General features: G+C 44.9%; 1 protein-coding gene across 1 annotated transcript in view; it reads left to right on the top strand.

Moving 5' to 3' along the window:
* Positions 1-12,253: 12,253 nt before the first annotated feature.
* Positions 12,254-27,885, top strand: part of MAP4K4 (mitogen-activated protein kinase kinase kinase kinase 4) — a 187,947-nt gene continuing 172,315 nt past the window's right edge. Inside the window, exon 1 of the mRNA XM_014541901.1 lies at positions 12,254-12,328. The gene's annotated coding sequence lies outside the window, so the exon portion shown is untranslated. The remainder of the gene's footprint in view (positions 12,329-27,885) is intronic.

Below are 27,885 nucleotides of genomic sequence, written 5' to 3'. Positions count from 1 at the left end.
AGCGGAGGTGGTGCAGGTGGTGCGGCGTGGAGGCGCAGGCCTGGAGCACGCCACGCACCGCGTTAGGTGCTCCGCGTCGTGATCGTTTCTTCTCCTTAAACGTTTTCTGGAAGTTATGTGCACGGGACATGCTTCCTAGCTGAGAGGGTGCACGGTTGAGAGAAGAAATACTTCCTGAAGCAGGGCTTTGTGGTTCTCCATGAAGAACTGTCATTGTCTTATTGGGAATGGAGGAGGGGTTGGCAGCTGACTTGGGCATTTTCTGCGGCCACATGAAGTGTGAGCCTATTGTCTGTCTGCGGCTTTAGGAGAGCGTTCGTGGGCCACTTGAACCTCCCCCCAGCCCGGCTTCCCGGGCCTGGGCTGTAGATGGGCCTGGGGTCTTGACGTGAGCTGTTCTTAGGTGATCGCGAGTGGAGCAGCCTACGTTTTGTTGTTTAGCCCTTGGGGCGCAGGCCAGATTTTTGAATTTGAAAGGGAGCCCTGTTCAGTCAGCCTCCTGGGCTGGACTGAATTGGACGCCTTTGGGACGTTTTGGAGAAGATTGTGTTGCGGTTCACGGAGTGGCCTAGTAACGGCTGTAACACTCCCCAGCCCCAATGCTTGTTCAAGAAGGAGTGGGTTTTTTCTAACCCGGTTTTTCTGGCCAAATCTCAGTGGTGAGTGTACTCTTCCAAGTGAGCGAGCCAGCGCTTGTCTCTGACCTGGTCACACGGGTTGGTTGTCTGTATCTTCCTGGGCCAGCTTGGATGTGAAGGATGGTGAGTAAACCAGAAGCCAGCAGTCTGGTTTAAACCATAAGGAAAAAGAAAGACTGGAACCTGAATGTGTGTTAATGGCTTTAAGAGGTGGGAGATCTTTGTGGCCGTGGCAGCAGGTTCCTGGTTGTTACCGCTCCTCATTTCCTCTCTGCTTCTAGCCCCTGAGCACTGCATTTGGGAAGTGTTGGGGATTCTGGCAGCAGCACAGCTCTCTGACTACAGAGTTTGTACCGTTGAGAAAAATCTCCAATTATGCAAACCTAAGGAATTAAAAAATCTGCAAAAGAGGCATACAATCATGAACAAAATAGTGCCTGAGATTTTGCTAACCAGCAGTTCTATTTTATTATTTTGGAAAATTTCAACATAGACAAGGAGAGAGAATAGATTACTCACTCAGTTTAACAGTTACCAGCACATGACTAATCTGGTATCTGTGGTCTTCCTCCCCCCTTATCTTAACCATTTCACCCGTAAACACTTCAGTATGTACCTTTTTGGTTTTGTAGATAATCACAATGCCTTCTCACACATTTTCCTGATTGTGTCATGCGTATTTTCGTACTATCACAGAAGTTCTTTAATAGTTATGGACTGGGAAGTTTAAGTCTTAGTAGTAGAGATAGTAGAAACAGTAACGTCTCCATTTTCTTCTCCCTTCAAATGTGTAGTTTCTAGAACTATTATGCATTGGAGTTGTTTAGGGTATTTGTTGGCATGATTTGTATATGGTGGTTTTGGGATTTGGTTATTAACACTTTAGCATTTGTTCATTGCTGCTAAACATCCTGCAATGTGAATAGCATCAGAGTTTGGGAAATATTTGTGACTAATTATTTATAAAGAATTTTTTTTTCTTAAAGCAGTTTCAGGTAAAACACCTGTCAGCTGAACAACCCATTGTCCTAATTTATTTCATTGTTAAGTTTTTCTGTTTTTCACTTTGTGAACTTTTATGTTATAGCGACAGTGGTTGTTTATTTTGAGAAGATTATATGTGAGGGAGTTTTTTGAGTTTTGATATGTTCTGTGAAAATGGCTTTTTTGGCATATGTATATCTATAAAACCCTAATATGCAAATAGACCGAATGGTGGAACAACCAAACAGCCAGTCGCTATGATGTGTGCTGACTACTAAGGGGCGCGCACGGAACATGGCGTCAGCGGTAGGCGGCAGAGCACGGAACATGGTGGGCGTCTGGGCGTTGGCTGCAGCAGGATGATGGAGCGGGTTAGCGGGGCCCCAAACCAAGGCAGGTGCCGGTCACTGTCATCGGGGCGAGCCTCTGGTGGTTACTGAAAATTCTTTGCTCCCATGCGCCGCGGTCCTGCCCGGCACTCGCACTTGCTGCCGGCGCCCACCCCATTGCTCTATGCCATCAGTGTGTGTGAGTGGAGCCAGCGCTGTCAGCACGTGGGACCGGGACGCGGCAGGAGGGGCCGGGCGGGGGCGCGGAGGATGGGCTGAGACCCACCCGCCCCTGTGCCCATCACAGCCTCGTGGCCCCACAGTTCCTTTCAAGGTGCATGAATTCTTGCGCTGGGCCCCTAGTAGTTTATAATTTTCTCTGTCTCTAAAAAAAATAATACATAGTCTGGGTATAGTTGAACAGTGTATACCTGTATTTTAAAAAAGGATTTGAAACACAGGATACATTTTATTGAGAGAAATTTATTTTTTGCCTTAGGTTTCTGAGGGCTCACAGGGAAGGGCATGCATATAAATTAAAACTTAAAAAAATTGTGAATTTCTCTTTGCAGTGTTTTATTCATAATACCACATATGTGTAACAGAAGTATCTATAGGATGATCTTCTGCATGTTGAGTAAATATAGTAAATTTTAAATATTTTCATCTAAGGGAGAAAGTACTAGCTTGAAAAATAAAAACCAGAAATAATAAATCAAAATTCCTTTTATGTTACATTGGATTTTATTACTTTAAATATTTTGACTGTTGTTTTTTTCTTGGGGTGACTGCTGCTATTGTATATGACGTGAGGATACAGTGTCTGGTATTTTAAATTGTCTTGACCCGGAGAAGGAAGACCCTGTCTCTGGAGAGGTACTGGAGGGAGTGAGAGGGAGGGTGGAGCTCAGTGGGTGACGTGTCTGCGGTCAGAGCTACTCCCAGGAAGGACCGAGCCCCTTGGGCCCGTCTGACCCTGGTGCGGGCGGTAGAGGAGGTTCTCTGGCCGGAGGATGGTCAGCAGCACCAACACTGAGTTTGCCACTGTTCGCACTGTGCTCCTGCTGTCACCCTCATTCGCTGAAGGAAGATGGGGAGGGGCGTGTGGCAGGAAGGCTGCTGGTGACCTTTGGGAGTGCAGGAGGGTCAGGGAGCAGTGGGCATCTCGGGGAGAGGTTGTTTGTGCACGATTCTTGGAGCATTGAGGATCCATTGGAAGTGTGTTGAGCTTGAGGTCCCTGGGAGCAGGAGATGTGATCAGATGATGTTTTGGAAAGGAACAGGAAAGATGGCTCGCCTAGGACAGCAGCCCAGGAGAGAGCAGGGGAAGCGGTGGTAGCAGTGGTGATAGAGAGCGAGAGCAAGAGTGGCGGGGGTGGACTCTGGACTTCATCGAATGTGGTGAATTCGCTCATTCTCCACAGGCTTTGGTGTGGCCCTTTAAATGGGTGCACTGCTTGCCACTGGATTAGGAGCCTTGGGACTTGTGAAAGTGCCAAAACCACTTTCCATTGCGCACCAAAAAAGTGCCATATAAATTGACATTTTGAAGCAAGCACTTGGACTGTTGTGACAAGTTCTCTAAATGTTATCTTCCGAGTGTGTCGCATCTTTTGTTCTTAACCAGATGTTCTCCCCAGGGGGCAAAACCAATTTTGTAGAAGTAGATGTTTCCTTAGGAGGCACGTTGGCCTGCCGCTGGGTGGCCTGTACAGACTTGTTCGGACGGAGTTCCTTAATGTAGGGAGGATTCCGGACTTGGGTCAGGTGGGAGGAAGCCAGCCCTGCTGGACACATGTTGGTGTGCACCTCTTAAGAAATACCAACCCAAAACTTCCAAAAATTGTTTAGGAACTAAACTAAATAAGGAACATCTAACACCAGGTAAAGCCCTGCTGCTGATGGGGTTTTAATTCTTGTTGCTTGAAACTTTGTGATAAACATGTGTTCATTTGCATAGCTGCGGACTTGTACTTTTCCTTTAGAGACCATACCTGAGGGCTCCCAGATTGTGAGAGGGTTCAGGCCAGGCTGAGGGGACCCCCCCCCCGCCGCCCCCCAGTGCATGAATTTTCGTGCACCAGGCCTCTAGTTAGTAAATACTTGGTCACTGGTTGTGAACAGCTTTTTGAGCCAAGGAATTGCTTGGTCTTAGAACATTAGATGGTTTCCATCTCTCAGTTGTATTAAGTTTGTGATGCCTGTGCTTCTTATCATTAGTATCAGTGCTTTCATTTTTTTGTATCTCAATCATTTAAAAGAAATTGGCAAAGAGTAGAAGATTGAGATAGTTGCACAGGTGCACTGCTTTCAGTCCTGGGTGGTCTGGGCCTGACAGAGCTGTGGGCCCGAGGCTGCGCTGACCGGGGACAGGCCCTGGAAGGCCCACTTCCTTTTAATATGCAGGTCTGTCATGGACATTGAGGTAAAGCACGCAAAATGCAGACTGCTTGGCAGTTGACTGTTAGAGTCAAGGACTTCACAGGGAATTCTCAAAATCAAACTAGTTAGGATTTGTGACAATTTTAATGGTTGAAACAATTTTAGGTTACTATCTTACTTTTTAGATATCATATATATATACATACATATATATAAATATTTTAATCCTCACCCAAGGATTGTTTTCTCTCTCCCTCTCTCTCCCTCTCTCCCCCTCTCTCCCCCTCTCTCCCTCTCTTTCTTTCTTTTTAGAGAGAGAGGAAGGGAAAGGGAAAGAGACGTTTGTAAGTGAAGAGACACATCGTTCAATTGCTGCCTGCACAACTGGGGATCGAACCAGCAACTTGGGTATGTGCCCTGACCGAGAATCGAACCTGTGACCATTCAGTGCACGGGACGATGCTCCAACCAACTGAGCCACATTGGCCAGGGCACTACCTTACCTTTTAAAAACTTTGTTTCTTTCACAAGTAGATACATAGATGATCACAGGTAATCCTATAAAGTACTTGCAAGTAATTGCTTTGAATATTTACTACAGATTTTTTGTGAATTCAAGTAGGTTTCTTATAATACCAGTTGGCATTACCAGTGTTAAAATATTAAGATATATTTACTATTTAATTTGGGACCAGGAGGATGAACTGGACGGAAAATGCCAAATATGGGACATCCACTCTGCCTCCCGGAATGTCTGCTTCCCCAGGCCCCATGCAGACGCTGTATTCCCACAGCACAGGCCCTGGCGCAGCACTCAGCCTCAGCAGGGCTCTAATACAAAGAACTAGAAAAGTGAAAGGAAGAAGTAGACATACAGGATACCCTGTCAAATAGCTATAAAAGTTTTTACTCAAGTTTCTGAGACGACTTTGTGTTCCCCAGTCCCAGACCACTTGGAAGAGCACTGACCTGGCGGTGGGTTGTGCCAGGGCGCTCGGCACTCGGGGGGTCGGCTGCCTTAACCAGCTGGAGAATGGGGGGCCCGGTCCACGCCCAGCGGGCGTTCTCCCACCTGGAGAAGTAGGGAGCCAGGCACAGGCTGCTGACAGCTTTATGCCTAATTTGCCTTTGATCCTGGGGCTCGGTAACTACCTCAAGTATGGCCAAATTATTCTATCAGATTTAAATAATGAAAAGAAAAAGTCACTTTTACGTTATGAGTTAAAAACTTTATTTTCATGATATGATAGGGCAGGGGTCCTCAAACTTTTTAAACGGGGCCAGTTCACTGTCCCTCAGACCGTTGGAGGGCTGGACTATAGTTTAAAAAAAAAACTATGAACGAATTCCTATGCACACTGCACATATCTTATTTTGAAGTAAAAAAACAAAACAGGAACAAATACAATATTTGTATTTGCATGTGGCCCGCGGGCCGTAGTTTGAGGACCCCTGTGATAGGGCCTTAAAAAACTTAATCAGAGTCATTAAAGCACATGGTTACAATTTAGTGATGCTAAAATTCTAAAATCAGAACTCGGAGTAGTTATTCTAGTCCCAAGAGGAATCTATTTTCAATGCTTTTAAGTGCTGCATCTGAAAATTACTGCCATATTGCTAAATTACGTGCTTATTTGGCTATTTCTTCATCAGTTTTATATATTTACTGACTTTTGACAGTACAGTTGTTGAACTGCTAGTGTAGTTCTATGGTAGTTGAAGATTTAGCTCTTATATTCATCTCCCTTAAATGAATAAGTATATCATAATTTTGGGTTAATATGATAATTGCTTATGTTATCGTGACTATGTAAATACCACTTATCTCTGAGCCAAGCAGTCTAATAGGATTGCATTTCCTTTTTTAAGCACTCTTTCCCCCTCATGTTGCCTTACTTTTCATTAGCCCAGTTTTCTGTGTACCTGTCATTGCATTGCCCTAAAAGATACACAAATGCCAATTTTTCCAAATGCTTAAATAAGTCAGACGATTACGTGTTTCAGATAACCTGTTGACTCCACTTATTTCTTCCCTAGAGGTATCACACAGCTGGCCTGGTGTGGTTGCCTCCTAGACCTGGTCCCTAGCTGCTGCCCTGGAACATCTCTGTCCTGGATACCACAGTCTTCTTTTTTTGGTTTGCTGCCTCATCCTCCTGAAGCACCTCCTCCAGTAGCTTTGTAAGAAAGGTGCATGGCTGTAAAGGTCCTTGGGTGGCCGGAATGTTCTTACTATTTCTTTATATGGGATTTGCATGTCAGCTGTGTGGTTGACAGTATTCTCGGTTGAATTTCTTTTTTTCTTGGAATCTTGAATACAACATTGCTCTGTTGTTTTCTCATGACTCCTTTTAAACTCCTGGGAAGCTTCTAGGGTATTATCTTTATTCTTGGTATTAGGTTTTATGAGTGTGTCTTGTTGTCATTTACTGTTCTAAGTATTTGGTTAATTTTTTAAAGATCTGGAGATGCCCTTTTTTTCTGAGAAATTTCTTTGTCTTTCCCTCCCAACTTCTTTGCTTTCTCTTTTTGGAAGTCGTGTTAATCACCTCTTTGATTTTCCCTATCTTTTCTTCTATTATATATGTCTTTTGGTCTTTCTGCTTTGCTATTATGAGATGTCTCTGACTTTACATTTCAGTTTTTTTATTGAATTTTTAAATTAGAGCAACGCTCACTTTTTTGTTTAGCTGTACTGTTCTTTCGCGGATATGTCCTTATCTTTCTGAGGAAATTGAGTATAGATTTTGTTTGTTTGTTTGGTTTTCTTGTGCTCCTGCATTTTTCCCTGTTTCGCCCAGATTTCATTTTTTTCCTGTCTATTTTGGTCATTGTCTTTAATGCTGAAGATTTTCCTTAAATGCCTGGAGGTTCATGACTGCGCATCTTTGAAGTCCAGCGCTAGAACTGGGTCCGAGGCCCAGTGTGCAGGCGCAGGAGGGTGTTGCTGATGGTGCTTCAGTGTAGGAAGGACAGGTGGGATCAGCACATGATCACAGACTCGGAACCCCACTCTGAAATATCTGTAGGCCTTTTTTGGGGGGTCAGTTTCTCTAAGAGGAATACTCAGAGGCTTTTCCTGTTCAGGGTCTCTCCATCTGTTTATTGTAGTTCCGGGGTTCAGGGCAGAGAAAGGAGCTGAGCGCCTGTGGTCTGACATGTTGACTTCTCAGCTCTGTGTCCGTGACTTTGCCGTGTGTCCTCTCACAGAGCATGTTTCCTTCCTTTCTGCAGGGACTGACCTTGGGCTCCAGGAGAGCAGCCTGCATTAGGTGGATGGAACCTGGCCCTGCTCCCTAAGCACCAGTCCTCCTGAGTACTGCACCGGGATTAGTGCTTCCACATGACTATCTTCCCAGGGTTCTGTGGGGCAAGTTGCCTTCCATTTGGTATCCTCCTCAGTAGCCACTTAGGTTGTAAGGTTTCCTCTTTACTGAATGGATTACCACTCCATCCATTTTTTAAATTGTCAAAACATGTTAGAAATGACCTCTGCTGTCACTTCTTCCCCTTTATTTCTTTACTAGAGGCCCAGTGCATGGATTCGTGCACTGCTGGGGTCCTTCGGCCTGGCCTGCGCCCTCTTGCAATCCAGGACCCCTCGGGGGATGTCAGACTGCTGCTTTTGGCCCTGTCCCTGCAGGCCAGGCTGAGGGACCCCACCGGTGCACTGGGCCTCTAGTATGCATATAAGATCTTTGGTTAATCTCTTCCCGCTGTCACCCCTCCCCCCTTCCCTCTGAGATTCATCAGTCTGTTCCATGTTTCCATGCCTGTGCGTTGAGTGTCTGCTCCCTGGTGGTCAGTGCATGTCATAGCTACCAGCTGAACAGTCCAACGGTCGAACGGTCGCTTAGGCTTGTATATATATATAGATTCTTCTGTTTATCTTATAATCATGTTTGTTTTTTTTTTGGAATTAACCCCACTGAATCCTGTGATCAGTTCACCAACCTAGAGGTTTACTAGAAATCTTATCTTTGACTTTAAACTTCCTTGATTTTGCTCAGGTGTTTGCTATTTTTCATCCAGAACAAAAACTAACGAAACAACCATAGCAACAACAGAGAACAAAACCAGAAGTAAAGCAGTGCCTTAGTGCTTGGCCTCTGTGCTGACACTCAGTTTGGGAGGTGCAGGCCCAGGGCGGTGAGGATGAAGATGGGAGCGGGCAGGATGCAGAGCAGTGCCTTACCGGGCTTGCTGCTACCTGAACAAGCCTTTGAGAGGTTTAGAAGTCCCTTCAGCAGGTTTGCTTTTGTTGTTTTAAACAGCTTTCTTGGAGGTATAGTTGATGTATCATGAAATTCACTCATTGCAAGCTTACATTTCAGTGATTTTTAGTAAATTTACTGGGTGGCGCAGTCATCACCCCAAATCAGTGTTAGAACGCTCTTGTCCCCTTATATTCATTTACAGTTTATCCCTGTTCCAGTCCAGAGCTCCAGACAACCACTAGCCCTGTCCCTTACTAATTGGCCTTTGTGAACATTTCATATCATTGGAATCATGCGGTATGTGTCCATTTTCTTCCACTGTGCATCATATTCTTGAGGTCCACTGTACTGCTAAGTGTGGCAGCTGTTCCACTCTGGCCTGGCATCCCGACCTGCACGGAGGAGCTGCTTGGTGAAGGGAGAGAGAGTGGGGCTGTATCTGCGGGGCTTCCCATTCTCATCAGAGCAGATGCCGCGGGCGCGGTGGCCCTGCCTGCCTGCCTGGGCTGCCTGTCTGTCCTTCCCCGCTGGCATCACTGGGAGTTTGTAAGTTTCAGTCGTTTCTTTCACCGTGAATCCAGTTTCTGATCCTGTGAAGACGCACCGTTTATGATCAGTGAGGTCTGTGAGGTCAGGTATCAGGAACTAGGCTGAAACAGTTTTCCTTCTTGTGCTTTTTGGGGGATTTCATGTGTAATAGCCACCATTTGCCATGTGGTGCTGAAGACGGGTTCCCTTCATCGCAGGCAGACACTGGGCCTCACCAGGATTTAGAAGAAAAACAAAAAATCTATTCTCTTTGGTCAGAAGGATGGATACCAAGTTAAAGAAATGATATCTTATATTACATATGGGGGAATACAATTACTCATTTGATTCGCTTCCAGTGTACCTTTAGAGCATTTTTAAAATCGTTTATTCTAAAGTACTTTTATGATGTCTTTTATGAGGGACTTAACTGCATTCAGGCAAAATTTAATTAAATTTACTAATAGTGCCCTTTGGAAAACCCTTGTACTTGGAGCTTTCGTTCCTACCTGCTCTGATGATAACACAACACTGCTGGCAGCCAGAACCCTTGGCCCGCCAGTGCTCTGGGACCCTCTTCATGTCCTTGCTGTGCAGTTTTATGACTGTTCAGTTTGAGATCTCAAGTCAAGACTGCTGTGACCTGAGTTAGGGCAGTGTATCCAAGGGGCATACAGTTTATTGGGGTCCCACGTTGGGCACCGAGTCTTGTGAGGTTGAGGATGTGCATTAATGTGACACATAGGCCACTGAGAGTCTTCATTCACCTGCGAGGGGGTGCCTTCACTCCAGGCCTTTTGTTGGAAGTGAGCACACCAGCGCGTGTCTGTTCGCTCTCTGTATGTCGTCTACACCGGGTGGGGCAAGAGTAAGTTTCAGTTGTTTGTAAGGAAAATAATACGATAATTAATAAGTAATAATACAAGAATAAACTGTTTTGTGTACTCACAGCTTTAAACCTGCTTTTGCCCACCCTGTATGCTCTTGTATCCATTCTTCTTGTTCCCTTAGTTTCCAGAAAAAACTTGTGGATGTTCAGCTTTTGACTCTTTAGTGATTTGGGGACTGAGTATCTGTCTGGATATTTTGAGCCGGCCCTGCCAGGCAAGATTCCCGTCAATCAGTCCTCCAGTACTTACCGATACACGACCTGTGCAAGGCACCAGGCCAGGCCTGCTCACTGGTGACGAAGAGGAAGGGCAGTCATCTCGTGCCCTAGTGGAGCAGGGAGCAAGCAATTTGAAGAGGATGATGCTGTAGGTGGAGAAGAGCCGGGTGGTGGGTGTGCCACAAAGTTGGATCTGATAAGGCAGGTGAGGTGTGCACGTTGAAGCTTTGTGATTTAAATTCAGGTTCTCTGGATGCCACTCAGATGGGCGAGGAGCAAGGACAGTCAGCCTGTAGTTGAAACAAGCCTTGAGCTGATGACTCATCCTCTTGGTTGAGAGACGTGGAATAAAGATAGGAGGGCGTGTCCTGGCTTATGGTAATGGTGGCCCTTTCAGTTTGCCACAAGCCTCCTTGGGAGGCCTTCCCTCCAGTGTGTGCAGCTGTGGTGTTCATCCTGCATCAGCGAGGAGTTGACAGTTTATCCACTCAGTACCGCAGCGTCCCCAGTCCCCAGGGAAGTATGTGGAGGAGTGGCTTTAGCAGCATCTGGACTTGTCTCTGGAATATTGGGTCCTCACCTTGTGCCCTCAGTGAACACAGTGGAGGCTGCTTGGTTGAGCTGCTGCTCGCCTGGACCTTGGGCTAGAAGGCACTTCTGTAAAATGGCAACAGTGCTGTTGGTGATACTCAAATAGTTTTCAATAAGTTTCTGGAGTTCAGATACACACGGAAACGATTTAAAAAGCGGAGTTTTGCATTTCTTTTTAGGTGCTATATTTATTTTTTATAATATAGGCAAAAGGTAATTTTATTTTTCTAAGCTTACTTGAGTGAAAGGGTTTTGTTGGTTTTTTGGAAAAAATTTAATATCACGTGAAATATTTCTAACCTTTCTCTAATAATGCTGACAAGATGGCCTTTGCTAGCTATCAAAGTGTGAATTGTTTTTGTCTTATTTTGTTTAAATAAGGCCTCTGTCAGTCAGCACCAAGATTGAATTAATTTGCTACTTAATTAGTTGAAAATGTATATTCTCCTTTTCACTTATTATATGAAAAAAGTGACTTAAAATACTAAATAGAGGATTTTAAAAACCCCTCACTCGGGAATGTTTACTCATGAGAGAGAAGAATGAAAGAGAGAGAGAGAGAGAGAGAGAGAAGAAACATCAATGAGTTGCTTCCCATACAACTGGAGCTGGAACCTGCAATCTAGAACAGCCGTGGGCAAACTACGGCCCGGCCCGTTTGAAATGAATAAAACTAAAAAAAAAAAAGACTGTACTCTTTTATGTAATGATGTTTACTTTGAATTTATATTAGTTCACACAAACACTCCATCCATGCTTTTGTTTCGGCCCTCCGGTCCAGTTTAAGAACCCATTGTGGCCCTCGAGTCAAAAAGTTTGCCCACCCCTGATCTAGAACCTTTTTGTTGTACGCTCCAACCAACTGAGACACCCTGCCAGGACCTGTAGGATTTTCTTGAACTGTATTGTGTTTCATTTCTTTCTGGCTCTTTCTGCTGTGGATTTTCTTCTCATTTGTGGTTTATCTTTCCCCCTTTTATCTGCTTTCTTTTGGATTAATTGAGTGGTTTTATGATTCCATTTTCTGGCTTATTAGCTCTTTCGTAGGTTGCTTTAGGGTTTATAGTATATACTTTTAACTTGTCACAGTTTACCTTCAAATGATATATATTTCATGTACAATATAAGAACATTATAATAGTATCACTTTCATTTCTCCCTACCTTGCCTTATAGTGTTTTTGTTATACCTTTTACTTTAATATATCATAAGTCTCAAAATATATTGGTGTTATTTTTGTTTAAACAGTTAACTATCTTTTAAAAAGATATACATAGTAAGGGACAAACCCTAATGTAAGGACCATGTGGTTTGTGTTTCTGGTGCTCTTTATTTCTTGTATAGATCCACATTTTATCTGGTATCATTTTTCTTCTGCCTGAAGGACTTACTTTATCGTTTTTTGTAACACAGGACTGCTGGGGATACATTTTGTTCAGCTTTTGTCTTGTTACTGGAAAGGGGACCTGGCTCTGAGTGCGTCTGCCGAGTCAGCTGGTGGTGTGTGGGTTCTTGACTTCATGCAGGAAGAATTTCACAACACAGGTCCAGGTGAACTTTAGAGGATGTTTATTAAACAATGAAACAAGGAAGGGCTGGGGAAATGAGCCTCTGCTGGTCTGCTTTGGCTCGCTAGGAAGTCTGAGAAAAGGGGCCTTGGGGACAAGCTCAGGGTGTTTGCCTGGGATGAACTACCATTGCCCATTGTTGTCCGGGTTGCAAGCCTAGTGGAGTCCCTTAGAGATGCTTGCCTGTGGGAGAAGGACAGGCTGGGGGAGGCACGAGTGCTCCTGGGAGGGACAGTATGCGCTGGGACCTTTGTTTTGAGGGATTCTAAAGGCTGGGAGTAAAGGAGGATTTCAATAGAATATTAATCAGCTTTATGCTGATGTACCACAATGAGATTGATTCTCTTAACTCCACCTACCCTTGGGTGTGGTTGGCAAATGGCACTAATTGGATTTTTGCTGTCTGTCTCCCTGAGCTGAGTGGGGTGATTTAAGTTACCCTCTGGTGGAGGAGTGCAGAGCATTTACTCTTCAGTGTCCCAGTTCAGGGAAGGTGGGGTTTGTTAGATGGCTGCCGCTGCTTGGCATCCTGATTTTCTAGGTGGCTGCAAACTGCTGTTGCACCATCTGTCTGTTTCCTTCTGCTTGTCCTGGGTTGCTGGCCTGTATCCGTAGGTCTGAAAACTTTTTATTGCTGCTTTAGTTTTAACAGGTAGGTTGTTTTTTCTTTCAATGTTTTCCCACTATCTTGTCACTTGCATTGTTCCTACTGAGAAATCTGCTCTTCATTTAGTTCCTTTGTATACATTCGTGATATTTTTTTCTGACCACTTTTAAGGTTTTCCCTTTACCCTTGGTTCTGAGCAATTGATTGTGATGTGTCTTGGCTTATTTCTCTTCATGTTTCCTGTGCTTGGGGTTTGTGAGCTTTTTGGATCTGTGGGTTTAGTTAGAAGTTTCAAATTTGGAAAAATTGTAGTCACTATTTCTTCAGATTTTTTTCATCTCCCCTGTTTTTACGTTTGGGTACTCCCATCACATGTTTATTAGGCCACCTAAAGTTGTTTCATGGCTCCCCCTTACCCCCACTTTGGGCTTTTTTGGGCTAGTTTCTTTTGTTATGCCTTATGTCAATGTATCTTTTTTTCTTCAGTGTTGACTCTGCCATTAATCCCAAGTAGTGTATTTTTCATCTCAGACATTGTGTGTTTTTTGTTTTTTGTTTTTTTTTTAATCCTCACTAGAGGATATATTTTTTTCATTGGTTTTTAGAGAGAGTGGAAGTGGTGGGGAGAGAGAAAGAGGAACATCAATGTGAGAAACATTGATTGGTTACCTCCAGCCGGCAGGACGGGGGATCGAACCTGCAAGCCAGGTTCTGTACACGCCCTTGACTGGGAATCAAACCTGCGACCCTTTGGTGCACAGGAGGACGCACAACCAATTGAGCCACACTGGCTGGGCCCCTCCCCCTTTTTTGATGGGAGTAGTTGGGAGTAGGAGGAGATTAACCTTCACTAAAAAATGGTTTATTTCGGCCAGTGCTCAATTGGTTAGAGCATTGTCCCAATACACCAAGGTTTCAGGTTTGATCCTGGTCAGGGCACATACAAACAACCAAAGAATACACGAATAAACGGAACAACAAAGTTGATGTCTGTTTCCCTCTCCGTCTCTCTCTTGTTCTCTCTCTCCCTCCTTCCCCCCCTTATTTCCTCTTTCTAAAATCAATAAATTAAAAAATTTAAAAAAGAGCTTATTGTAATGTGATTCAGCTATCCCACTATTTACCCGTTTTCAGTTATAATTCAATGGCTTTTAGTATGTTCACAGAGTGTGCTGTCATAGCTGTAGTTGAGAACACATTTATCATCTATACTAATAAAAGGGTAATATGCTAATTAGACCGGATAGATCAGACGTCTTCTGGATGTCCGACGTCCTTCTGGACAAAGCCACGGTGGTGGGGGCTGAGGCAGAGGCAGTTAAGGCAATCAGGCCGGCAGGGGAAAGCAGTTAGGGGTGATCAGGCTGGCAGGGGAGCAAGCAGTTAGGGGCGACCAGGCGGGTGGGGGAGCAAGCAATTAGGGGTGAGATAAGGCTGGCACGGGGGAGCAAGCAGTTAGGGGCGATCAGGCTGGTGGGGGAGCAAGCAGTTAGGGGCTAGATCAGGCTGGTAGGAGAGCAAGCAATTAGGAGTGAGATCAGGCTGGTGCACGGGAGCAAGCAGTTAGGGGCACGATCAGGCAGGTGTGGGGGAGCAAGCAGTGAGGGGCATGATCAGGCCGGTGTGGGGGAGCAAGCAGTGAGGGGCGCGATCAGGCAGGCGGGGGAGCAAGCAGTTAGGGGCGAGATCAGGCAGGCAGGCAGAGGCGGTTAGGGGCGATCAGGCCAGCAGGGGTGCAGTTAGGGCACTCATGCTGTCAGGGGAGCAGTTAGGGGCATCAGGTAGGCAGAGGCGGGTAGGGGGGATCAGACAGGCAGGCAGAGTGATTAGGGGCAATCAGTCAGGCAGGCAGGCGAGCGGTTAGGAGCCAGTGGTCCTGGATTGCGAGAGGGATGTCCGACTGCTAGTTTAGGCCCGATCCCGCAGAGATTGGGCCTAAACCAGCAGTCGGACATCCCCTGAGGGGTCCCAGATTGAGAGGGTGCAGGCCGGGCTGAGGGGACCCCACCCCCCCATGCATGAATTTTGTGCACCGGGCCTGTAGTTCTAAAAAGAAACCCCATACCCCAGTCATCCTATTACTACCTCTCCCCTTTTCTTTCTTCAGTCCTAGGCTACAACTAATTGACTTTCTGTCTCTATAGATTTACCAATTCTGGACATCTATACTAATAAAAGCGTAATATGCTAATTAGACCAGATGTCCTTCTGGATGACCTTCCGGATGAAGCCGGGGCTGCAAGGGAAACCTGGGTCCTGGGTGACTGCTAGTGGCTGGAGGGAAGCCCTGGTCCTGGGCGCCAGAGGGAAGCCGGTGCCAGCAGCTGGGGGAAGGAAGGCTACTCTTGCACAAATTTCGTGCATTGGGCCTCTAGTTTCATATAAATGGAATCAAGCAATATGGGTTTTGTGACTGGTTTATTTCACTTAGCATGTTTTAAGGTTCATCAGTGTTGTAGTTCGTATTGGTACTTCATTTCTTTTTATTGCAGAACAATTTTCCATTGTATAGGTATGTCACATTTTATCTGTTAATCAGTTGATGGGCATGTGGGTCTTTCTGCTTTTGGGCTTTTGGGAGTAATGTTGCTATGAACATGTATGTACAGGTTTTTGTGTAGACTATATTTTCAGTTCTCCTGGATATGTATCTAGGAGTGCACTTGCTTGGTAAGTGTATGTCTAACCTTTTGAGGAACTGCTAGACTGTTTTCCAAAGCAACTAGACCATTTTACATTCTCAGCAGCAGTGTGAAAGGTTTTAGTTTCTCCGCTCCTTGCCAACACTTAAAATCCTCTGTCTTTTTATTGTAGCCATCCTAGTGGAATCTTATTTTAGTGTTTTTGTTGTATATTTCTCTGATGACTAATGATGTTGAGCATTTTTACATATGCTTGATGGCCATGTGAATATCTTCTTTGCAGAAACGGTTATTCAGATCCTTTGCCCATTTTTAAATTGTGTTATTTTTAAAAAATCGAGTTGTAAGATTTCTTTAGGTGTTCTAGATACAAGTCCTTTACCAGATGTATGTCTTGAAAATGTTTCTCTCCCATTCATTGGGTTGACTTTTTACTTTTTTGATGATGTACTGTGAAGCACAGAAACTTAAATTTCATCCATTTCTTTTGTTGCTTGTGCTCTTGGCGTCATATCTAGGAAACCACTGCCTAAGCCAAGGTCATGAAGATTATTCCTATGTTTTCTTCTACGTTTTATACTTTTAGCTCTTATATTTAGTTTTCTGATTTATTTTGAATTTTTGTTTGTGATGTGGCTCATTTGTATGGATATCTAGTTGTTCCAGCACCATTTGTTGACAGGATTATTCTTTTCCCATTCAATTGTTTTGGTACAATTATCGGAAACCACTTGACCTTAAATGTGAGGGTTTCTAAACTTTTTTAATTCTTTTTTAAATTTCTGGACTCTTCATTCTATGCCATTGATCTCTGTTTACTCTGTGCCAGTACCACAGTCTTGATTACTATAGCTTTGTAGTAGGTTTTGAAATTGGGAAGTGTGAGTCCTCTAGCTTTGTTTTTCAAAAGAACCTGTTTTTTTTTCTCATCTTTTTACTAATGACTGACTCTAGCACATACTTTCAAGAAACTTTTTCTTATAACTGGCAAAAGTTTTGTGAATTGGGACTTTTTCTCTCAATTAAAAGCTTTACTATTTTGCGGCTCATGTTTATTCATACGTATGTTCCTATCACATAGAGACCACCCACCCCGCCCCCAAACACGTTTGTTAGGGAGCATTTAGAGATATTTTTTAATCCTCTTTCATCAGCAAATGCATGAAGGAATAATTTGATAATGTCACTGATTCTTTCAGGATCTTAGTGTCCCTATAAATTCAGTACTGTATAGCACAGAAGAGGAAAAAATAAAAGATAAAAGGAAATAGTACCATTTGGAAGCCAAGATATCTAGATGCAAAATAACTCTACCTGGCTTAGTTTTATATTTCTTATAAGAATTTCACTGTAAAGTCTTCCAGAATATGTACAAATTACATACCTAGATAACAAACCTGTCATTATCAGAACAGTGTAGCGAGATAAGAGTAAATGCTGGCCCTGAACCACACTGAGAAATAGTTTGCCTTGGACTTCAAGGGTTTATTCATAAAAATTTTGATTAAACCAAAATCTTCATTATGCTTAAAATATTTCATCTAAGGAAAAATGTGTTTTGCTAACCCAATATTCCAGTTTGACAATTATCAATGAAAAAGTTTCTATTCTCTCATCACCCTGCCCCACCCAAAATAGCAAACACTGCAGGAGCTTTCCATTTCAGTTTGTCTGGAAGCTCAGCTGGCCTGTGACAAGAGCAGGTTGTTTAATACCTTTGGAGAACCTCACTCTTACAGTACAGATAAATCCCCAATCCAACCCAGAGCGCCGCTTCAAGAAACAATGGTGCCCAGCTGTTGTGGCTCAGGGGTTGACGTTCAATCCCTGAACCAAGCACATGGGGGTGGGGTGGGGGGGTGGCGTGCAGGAGGCAGCCAATCAATGGTTCTCTCTCATCATTGATGTTTCTTTCCCTCTCCCTTCCTCTCTCTGAAATCAATAAAAATATATTAAAAAAGCAAACAAACCAAAAACAATGGTGACTTTAAGGCGCTTTGGAAATGGGATGGTGCTACATAATCATTAAACAATCAAGTCTTGCAGGTTTAACATTTATTATTTTTACACTTCCAAAACATAGCTTTCATTTCCAACGGATTGTTTGTAAGTACTAGCAAAAGAGGAACTACCCAGAACACAGATTTCATCCTAGCAAACCTGTGGGGACTAATTACAGGGCAGGAAGGTTTTGCTAAAGTGCATTTCCTCTGCTTGTGAAGAAACCTTTGAGAAATCAACTTCGATAGGATTATGCTCTCGCTGTGCTACATATTTCTACTTAAGAGATATGTTGTCTTACAAAAGAAGCTCTTTGAAGAAAACAGCAAGAGAAATTCTCTTTTCTCAAAAGAATATAAGAAATATAGCCCTAGCAGGTTTGGCTCAGTGGATAGACCGTTGGCCTGCGGACTGAAGGGTCCCGGGTTCGATTCTGGTCAAGGGCACATGCCTAGGTTGCGGGCTCGATCCCCAGTGGGGGGTATGCAGAAGGCAGCCGATCAATGATTCTCTCTCATCACTGATGTTTCTCTCCCTCTCTCTTCCTCTCTGAAATCATCAATAAATATATAAAAAGAATATAAGAAATATATTCTACAACTATCTGATTGCTCAACATAGAATTTCTGTGCTTCCTTTCACCAACAAACTATGGGAAAACTTCCTTCCTATGATGTTCAACAGTGTTATCAACTAACCCTGAGTAAAAGTGGAAATGAAACTCCTTTTTAAATCACTTGCAGAATTCATTTGCACATTCTGGTAATTATTTCCATGTTTGCTCACTTGAATGTTAGGGCTGCGTGGGGGTTTGAAGATTATCTGGTTGAAACTTTGGTGAAAGAATGGACCTAAGGTTTGTTCTGAAGAGGTGACAGACCCCCGTGAAATCACAGAGCTCATCAGTCACAGAAATGGGACTAAAACCCACTTACGAGTTAAAATTAATTCAGCCTTTAGAGCAGGGGTCCTCAAACTACGGCCCTCGGGCCACATGCAAATACAAATATTGTATTTGTTCCCGTTTTGTTTTTTTACTTCAAAATAAGATATGTGCAGTGTGCATAGGAATTGTTCATAGTTTTTTTTAAACTATAGTCCGCCCTCCAATGGTCTGAGGGACAGTGAACTGGCCCCCTGTTTAAAAAGTTTGAGGACCCCTGCTTTAGAGCGTCAGCCCATGCTAAAGGGCTTGGCTTCAGTTCCCTGTCAGGCATGTCCCTGGGTTGTGGGTTAGATCCCAGTCCCGGTCGGTTGAGGTTGTATGGGAGGCAACCAATCGATGTGTCTTTCTCACATCGAAGTCTCTCTAACGCGCCCCCCCCACCCCCCGTCCCTCCCTCCTTTCCACTCTGTAAAAAGCAATGGGGAAAAAAAATCCTCCAGTGAGGATTTAAAAAAAAAATCAATTCAGAAAATTACCTACCACCCAACATTTCTCCCATGAATCTTTCAATAATTTTTCATTTTTTAGAGAATGTGGTAACAATATGAGGCCACAAGAACAAACGTGTGTGAACTTACCCGCCTTAGTTGGCTTGAGCTGCCATACAAAATACCACAGACTGGACGCTTAAACAGCAGAATTAGTTTTCTTGCAGTTCTAGCAGCTAGAAGTCCAAGATGTGTCGGCGGATTTGGTTTCTCCTGAGGCCTCTCTGTGGCTTGCGGACGGCTGTGTGTCGCTGTGCCCTCACATGGCCTTCCTCGGGGCACGCCTGGTGTCTATGGGCCCGGTCAACTCTTACAACCTCACTTTAACCCTATACCTCTAAAGGTCCTCTCTCTCCATAGTCTCGTTCTGAGCTATGGGGAGGTCAGGCCTTTGCCACATAAAGCAGGGAGGTTCAGCACACTTCAGTTCCTAGCAGAGCCGTGAAGACACAGAAGAGAACTTTGTGCTCTAAAGTGCTAATGTTTGTTAACTCATAAATTAAGAATTTCACTTTTAAAAACTAAGAAGTACATATGGTCTTCTCTTCAGATATATAGCATGTTTATTCAATGCAGAAATACCATAGACTATTCTAGATGTTGGAGATACAGAATTGGCAAAAAAGACAGTCCTTGTTTTCATGGGGCTTAAGAACACAGAAAAGAAATGCATCAGGTGGTGATAAGCACCTCTTTCAGTTGGCCTTTGCTGTGTAACAGGCACCCCCAAAGCTTACTGGCTTAAAACAACCATCATTTCATTTGCTCATGATTCTGCGGGTCGGCAGTGTGGGCGAGGGCCAGGCTCTGCAGGTAATTCTGCTGGTCTCTCCAGGGCCCCGGCCACTGCGGTCACCTAGCTCACGGGCGCTGCACAGGGGAGGGCGGCAGACTTTAAAGCACCTGCTGCCTTCCTTGCCTTATCTTAGTTTTCTCTTCCTATCGTTCTTCATTAAGGAATATTAAAAAGGTTTGGATATTGTGGAAAATTCCATTTTGGTGGATTGAGATGGAGCTGTAATGCTGATCTTTTTAATATTTTCATTTTATAAAAAAGTCTAATCATTAATTGCAGTGTTACCACACGTCCTGTTTTGCAGCTAGGAGTTAGGCTCTTCCATCCACTCAGTGGGTAGGGTGGAAGTGGCACAGTGACGAGTAAGCCCGAAGTTGCTTTGGTTTTAGGTGCTCACTGCCTCAGCTCATTCATGGCAACTCAGACCTGCTGCTCTTAGCCCCACAGGAAGTGCGTGTGGGGCCTGGCCCAGGAAGTCCTGCACACCGGTTCTCCGCTTGCAGGCTTCTCATTGGTTGTCGAGGACAGTAAGTGAAGTTTATTTCCTTCCCAGAAATGTCGATTATGAGGGGGAAGTGAAATCTCTCTACTGGTAAACTAACCAGATTGTACCTGTTGTGTATGTGTTGGAAGATGAAGTCTGAAGATGCATTTCAGTTCTTAGGAAGAATAAAGCAAGTGCTGGGATTGGAGGTGTCAGTACTTGACGTTAAGGCTCTCATATGAAAACTCTTAGTTTCTTTATGTGTAGGAAAGAACAGACGCTTGAATTAATGAGCTATTTTACAAATTCATGGCCTCTTTTTTTAAAAAAATATATTTTATTGATTTTTTACAGAGAGGAAGGGAGAGGGATAGAGAGTTAGAAACATCGATGAGAGAGAAGCATCGATCAGCTGCCTCCTGCACACCCCCCACTGGGGATGTGTCATGGCCTCTTATTAATGGGAAAGTTGGCATGGGCTCCATTACTGGGTGATTTCAGGTTCAGTGGGTGGCACACGGGGGTCTGGTGTATGCTATCTGCAGTGCACCAGACATTGGTTTGAGTTGAGGGTATTTCACGGTGTTTTTGGTGGGTTTAGAAGAGAGTCAAGATGTGCTCAGCCCATTGAGCACTCATCAGCCCTTGTTTGTGATGTATAAGTGGATGGAGGTGGAGAGTTGAAGACAGAAGAGAAAATGCAGGCTGGCTGGGTGTGTGGGAGCTTTGGAACCAACATGCTTTATTTGAATTAGTAAAGAGAAGGGACACCTTGGCAATGTGTTAAAAAAAAAATAGCTATCTTGTACTGACTCCATGAGATCTTCTTATCCTTCCTATCTATCTATCTATCTATCTATCTATCATCTACCTACCTACCTACCTACCTACCTATATAAAAGCCTAAGTGACTGTTCGACCAATAGCTATGACATGCACTGACCACCAGGGAGCAGACACTCAATGCACAGGCATGGAAACATGGAACAGACTGATGAATCTCAAAGGGAAGGGGAGAGGGGGGAAGGCGGGAAGAGATTAACCAAAGATCTTATATGCATACTAGAGGCCTGGTGGGGTCCCTTGGCCTGGCCTGCAGGGATCCGGCTGAAACCGGCAGCCCAACATCCCCTGAGGGGTCCCGGATTGCAAGAGGGCACAGGCCAGGTTGAGTTACCCCACCGGTGCATGAATCCATGCCCTGGGCCTCTAGTATATATAAAAGCCTAAGCGACCGTTTGACTGGTAGCTATGACATGCAGTGACCACCAGGGGGCAGGTGCTCCAACCAGTAGGTTACCTTGCTGCTGGGGTCCGGCCGATGGGGACTGGATGGGACAGGTCGGACACGCCCTGGAGCCCTCCTGCGGTCCCTCCCCGTCCCGCACCGGTGGACCCTCTCGCAATCCGGGACCCCTTGGAGGATGTTGGAGAACCACAGGCCAGGTCGAGGGACCCCCACCGGTGCACGAATTCATGGCAGGGGTAGGGGGAAGACACCAGATTTTAAGGCCTTTCAGTCTTGACTTTTCAGTTTAGTACTTAACCATTTGCCAGAATGTTTCCAGGGTATGGACAGGCTGAGCTGATAGGCAAGACTGACTAGGCCTAGAGAAGGTGGGAGGGCTTGGGCGATGGGGCCCTGGATGACAATGGGAAGAGGGGCTGGTGGGTTGAGAGAAAAGGACAGAAGCTGCCAGCCTTAAGCTTTCCTTCCCCCTTTTCAGGCCAGTTTGGTGGTTCTCAGCCTGAGTATGTGCTTGTGTTGGCTCGGGGCTTGTTCAAGTGCAGACCCTGATTCTGGTCTGAGAGGGCCTGGGATTCAGTCTCCAGTCATTCCAGCTGAGGCTCAAGTAACTTCACACTGAGTACTAAGGCCTAGGTGAGCAAAGCGGTGGGCAGGAAGTGGTGGTGGGTAGCGGCTGATTTAGACATTTCATTGGAGCACAGCTGTGGGGGTGGCTTATTTGGGGGGAGGATTCTGTCTTATCTGTGTGGTGTAAATATACTGTGTGTCATCCGTTCAAAATTGATGATTTTGTGAGGGATTATAGCTTTCAGTTGGGGTGGTGGTCTCTGAGAACTACAGGACTCATGTGGCGAAGGCTGTTGGAGATGGTGCGGCCGACCCCTTAGGTTCTGGGCGGCACTGATGGGCACTGTGGCCTGCCCTCTCCGTGAGCCACCGCCAGTGCTCTCTGTCCCTCTAGCTGGGCTGCAGGCAGTGCAGCAAAGTGCAACTTCCCTCCCACTCTATTTGGTGATCTAGTGAGACAACAAAAGTCAAAATAAGAAACCGCTTGTGGTACTCTTATTCCATTGCCTGCACAGAAGTGTTTCAGAGAGTGAATGTATATAGAATGGCCTGTTTAAAATGGGGGTGCATAGGGGGCGGGGGAAGGAACGGACTCAGCGAGTGTGCTGTCCAACCAGAGTGCAGTTACCCTCCCTGCGAGCTGGATTCTGGGAGGAAAGCAGGCAGAGCCATGAGTGACAGCTGCGGGGTCGGGACGGATCCCTTCCCTGCTGCAGTGATGGGATCAGTTCTCCTGGGCCTATTTATCTCTCACATTCTGAGTGCTTCCACAGGCGCCCTTTGGAGAGCTCTCGGACAAGATTCATTTGAAGGTGACTGAAGTTGTAGGGCCCGGGTTCCACTCACAGTGTTAGGTCTAAATTGGTTTCTGGTTTGCTATTTGTATCACATTTCCCATATTCTTCAGAAGACTCTCTTTTTGGAGCAAATGAAACAAAAGTCGGCTTTGGGTCTAGAATTTAAGGACTAGTTCTCTCCCAACTTGGGGAGATTTATCCTGAGAGACTACAAAACAACCTGATCCAGCACCCTACCCAGACCAAAAATTGGTATTTTTTAAATTAAAATACATTTATATTAGGGAAAACACAAAACATTCCTTATCATAAAATGAATTAAAACAGTGAGACAGTTTTCACAAACACATACTTGAAATCAGGTTCTGGGTGTTCATTTGTGTCTTTGTAACCTCAGAATCCGGTTTTATTCTAAATTTTGTTTTGACTGAAAATATTGAGAAACTTTCTATCCATACAAATAAGTAGTCGCAAATGGCAAAATATTTTATTTTATTTATGTATTGTCAATTCAGTTGGTATATACTCTGTTAAAGCTCTACAAGTGACTCCTCACAGGCAGTTTTGGGAAATGCTAGTTTCAAAAACGTTTGCTTCTTATAAATAGTGAAGTATTTGCACATGAAATGATGCGAGTCTAGAATTTACTTCAGAGGAGCCCGGTGCAAGGAGGGAGGGAGGTAGAAGCAGAGAGGAACAGGACTGCCACGTGTTAAAGCTGGTGAGGATGGGTACACAGGCCAGCATTTGTGGTTTAGTTTTCCAGATTGAAAAGACAAGCACAGAAAATGTTTTACTTTTTTTAAAAAAATTTATTTTTATTGATTTCGGAGAGGAAGGGAGAGGGAGAGAGAGCTATAAACATCAGTGATGAGAGAGAATCATTGATTGGCTGTCTCCTGAATGCCCCACACTGGGGATCGAGCCCACAACCCAGGCATGTGCCCTGACCGGGAATCGAACCATGACCTCCTGGTTCCTAGGTTGATGCTCAACCACTGAGCCATGCCGGCCGGTTGAAAATGTTTTACTTTTTGAAACCATTTCCTTTTGCCTGTTGAGTTTAGTCTAGACCAGTGGTCAGCAAACTGTGGCTCGCGAGCCACATGCGGCTCTTTGGCCCCTTGAGTGTGGCTCTTCCACAAAATACCATGTGCGGGCACGCACGTACAGTGTGATTGAAACTTCGTGGCCCATGCGCAGAAGTCGGTATTTTGTAGAAGAGCCATACTCAAGGGGCCAAAGAGCCGCATGTGGCTCTCGAGCCGTAGTTTGCCGACCACTGGTCTAGACACAAAAGGTAAGGGTAAGATAAGCACCCTGCTCATCCCTCCCTCCCTGCTCATCTCACCTGAGACTCACTTGGGGCACCAGCTCCCTGCACCTGTGCCTCTGCAGCCACACCAGCTGCTGGTGTGCTCGCCGGGCAGTGATGACGGGGACGCTCCTCAGCACCACTTGAGCTTCAAGTCTGCACGGTAACATGAAAAGAGACGTTCTCCGCCCAGTGCTCCTGTGCCAGACCAGCATCTCAGCACCGAGGGCGTGAAAGGAAAGCTCTGGTGGGAGGAGCCGACACCTGTGCCCTGGTTCACGCGTGGCATTCAGCATTCTGCAAGACTTGCTGGTTCATGTGTGGATTTCATTTCTTCCAGCTGAGAGCCTGTTTCTCCTGCTCTGTTGGTAGAAGTCTGGCTGAAAGCTGAGTGTCTTCATGAGTCCGTTGAAAGTTGGCCTGTCATGTTTTAGCTTCATAACTTCTCAGTTTTGGGTGTAGCTGTTGACTCTGAGTTGGGATAACTCCTTTGGCCATTTCATCTCTTTCTTACACTTTAACTATAAAGATAAGCCAGTCAGATTGGTTTATATGTTAAAGATTTGCAAATTTAAGAGTTTTGAAACTGCTTTATTATCTTTTGAGTGAGGATTTAGGACTATAAAGGGTCTTTGTGTACATTTGTGGTGACTCAAGGAATTATCAGAAAAACTGCTTTTGAATTTGTGTGGGGTTTAAAACCTGATGTAACCATCACTTTCTGTCACAAGTTGTAGGGTCTGATGTGGGTTAGGTAGGTAGATATGGACGTTCTGCCACAGAGAAATACCAGTAATTAGCTAATTTCTGAGCCATTTCTCTTTAGTAGTTTAGTTTTAGTTAAGTATTAGCTAATGTCCAAACTGGTTTGACTCAGTGGTTGGCCCACGGACTGAAGGGACTTGGGTTTGATTCCAGTCAAGGGCAAGTACCTTGTTTGCAGGCTCAATTCCCGCATGTGGGAGGCAACCAATTGATGCGTCTCTTTCACATCGATGTTTCTCTCTCCCCCTCCTTTCCACACTCTCTAAAAATCAATGGAAAAAAAATCCTCTAGTGAGGATTAACAACAACAAATCAGCGAATATTAGCTAATCATCTTGGAGTTAATGGTGAACCTTGAGTGGTCGATAGCAGAAAGCCTTTTGTTCAGTTTTCTACTGTGCATTGGTCTGGGTGACCTCTTATATGCCATCACCAAGGTTTCAAGTTTCAAGTTTTACTTAAAACATAAATAGCTCTATTTTGGAGTTAAAGGCCTTAGTGGACAGGATTATAGAACAGGTTCTTTAAACTACATAGGAAAGAACATAGTGGTCTTGGTGTTGTTTGCATGATTGTTTGTAGGAGGAGGAGGAGGAATTCAGTTCCACCCTCTCCAACGTTCTCATGCTGTAACGTTGTCTAGAGGTGATCTGTAGAAACAGTTAGAACAGGCAGATTATTCCTGTAGCTACCATTTTCACAAAGAGAAGGGTTTACTTCCATCAATAAAAAGCATCACTTCAACACAGTGTTATCTCAAAAGGCCCGCCGCATTCCGAGCCCGCGTGAGTGAGCTTGTGTGCAGGCGGAACTCCTTCAAGACAAAGCGCATTCCATCTGAGATAAAAACTGCCTTTGTCAGAAGTAGCTTCCACAATAAATGGCCTGTGTGCTGGACCAGGGTCACCAGCCTTTTGGACCTCACGGACTGCCGGTGGTCCGCGGATACCTGTTTGCGACTGCTGTTGTAGACTCATTTTTTTCTGTAAATACAGATGAATATGAAATGAAAGAGAAATAAGAGAGACACTTGTTTATTGATTTGACTGTTAGCTTTTACACTAAAACTTATGAAACAGAAAAGCAGTGTGGAGACCAAGTGAGAGGCACATTTAGGACTCCATGGAGCAGAGAGCGGGGAAATGATCCAGTGCGCTGCCCTCAGGACGTAACTGAGGAACTCCGAGCTGGTACCCAGAGAGGGCAGCTGGCTCCTGATTCCCTGGGGTGGACTGGCACTGGGATTTGGATCCACAAGTGCAGACTGCGGGCACATTTCTAGCAGGTGGTCACGCGGCCTCCCTTCACACTTCTCCCCGGGTGGTTAGAGCCTCGTCCAGTGGGGCTGGGCCTGAACCTGGTTGCTGACAGGTTCCTGGGTGCCGTGGAAGCACCTGTGCTGGGACCACACTTTGAGGTAATAGCTTTGTATTATAATCGCATGGGGAGCTTTCCTCCCAACAGCCTATATAATAAAAGGCTAATATGCAAATTGTCCCCTCAACTGGGAGTTCAACCACGGGGCAGGGTGGTGGGGCAGGGTGGCCGGCCAACAGCCCGTGGCCCCTCCCCCTGGCTGGCCCTTCCCCCAATCGCCCCACCCTGATTGGGGCGGGCTGGCTGGACCCCACCCGTGCACGAATTTGTGCACTGGGCCTCTAGTGTCATTATGAAAATTTTAAGCCTACAGGAAAGTTAGAGGTATATACAGCCACCTCCTGGATTTTATAATTAACATTTTATTGTATTTGCTTTCTCACATAAGTATACATATATCCATCTATCAGTCCATCCTATTTTATTTAGAGCAGTTTAGGATTGCAGATAGATTAAAATAAGGTACAGGGATTTCCCCTATACCTTCCGCCTCCCTCTCCCCACATAGCCTCCCTTATTATCAACATCCTCCACCAGAGTGGTCCATTGTTACCATTGATGAAAAGCTACAGTGACACGTCCTTGTCACCCAGAGTCCATAGTTTACATTAGGGCTCACTCTTGGTGTTGTGCATTGTGTGGGTTTGGGCAAATGTTTCCACCATTAGGGTATCATACAGAGTATTTTCACTGCCCACTGCTCTACCATTCACCCCTCCATACTCCTCCCTCCCCTGACAACCGCTGATCTTTTCACTTTTTGTAAAGTTTTGACTTTTATAAAGTGTCATAGTTGGAACCATCCAGTGCATTCGTCCCTCAGAGGTAATGTGGGTTCGGTTCCAGAGCACCACAGACGCGAGTCCCAGGCCTCATTGTTCCCAGTGCACAGAAAAGCTGTACTTGCACTCTAGTCTGGGAAGCGTGCTAGCGCACTGTCTAAAAACAATGGCATACCTTAGTTAGAAGACACTTCATTGCTAAAGCATGCTAACCATCACCTGAGTATTCAGAAAGTATGTGTTTTGTTTAGGATTTAAGTTTACAATCTCGTCCTCAATTTTTTGCCTGCTTTTCATAAAACGACGAAGTCAGACTGTGCTTCTCTTGGTGTGGGTGAGCCAGCCCCTTAGGGGTGTACACCAGCTGAATCGGTCACCATTGCCATCTTCCTTTATTGAATAGAAAGTAGAGTGTATCCCATGTACTCGAGGGGGGGTTTGTGAAAGTTTTAGAAACCCTTATTTTGATTAAAATGTGTGTTATGTGTGTATTGGGTGGTGGATTTAAATTCATTTTTAATTATAGGTTGCAGTCAAGATGGGTTGAAAGCTAATGAAATGGGAGGTGCGTGCTAGGTTCTTTTTAGCAAAAGTGAGGAAATATTAAAAAAGTAAACATTTAATTGTATAGACATTTCTTTTAAACTGAAACCCAGCCATGTTGCCCACTGCTCCCTGCACTGTGGTCCGAGTGGTGCTCTGCTCTGCACTGCTCCCACCCACT

The sequence above is a fragment of the Myotis brandtii genome, unplaced genomic scaffold (genome assembly GCF_000412655.1).
Source record: "Myotis brandtii unplaced genomic scaffold, ASM41265v1 scaffold281, whole genome shotgun sequence".
In the NCBI taxonomy this organism is placed as follows: domain Eukaryota; kingdom Metazoa; phylum Chordata; class Mammalia; order Chiroptera; family Vespertilionidae; genus Myotis; species Myotis brandtii.
The sequence above is the reverse complement of the archived record's forward strand: the minus strand, read 5'-3'. Positions and strand labels throughout refer to the sequence as shown.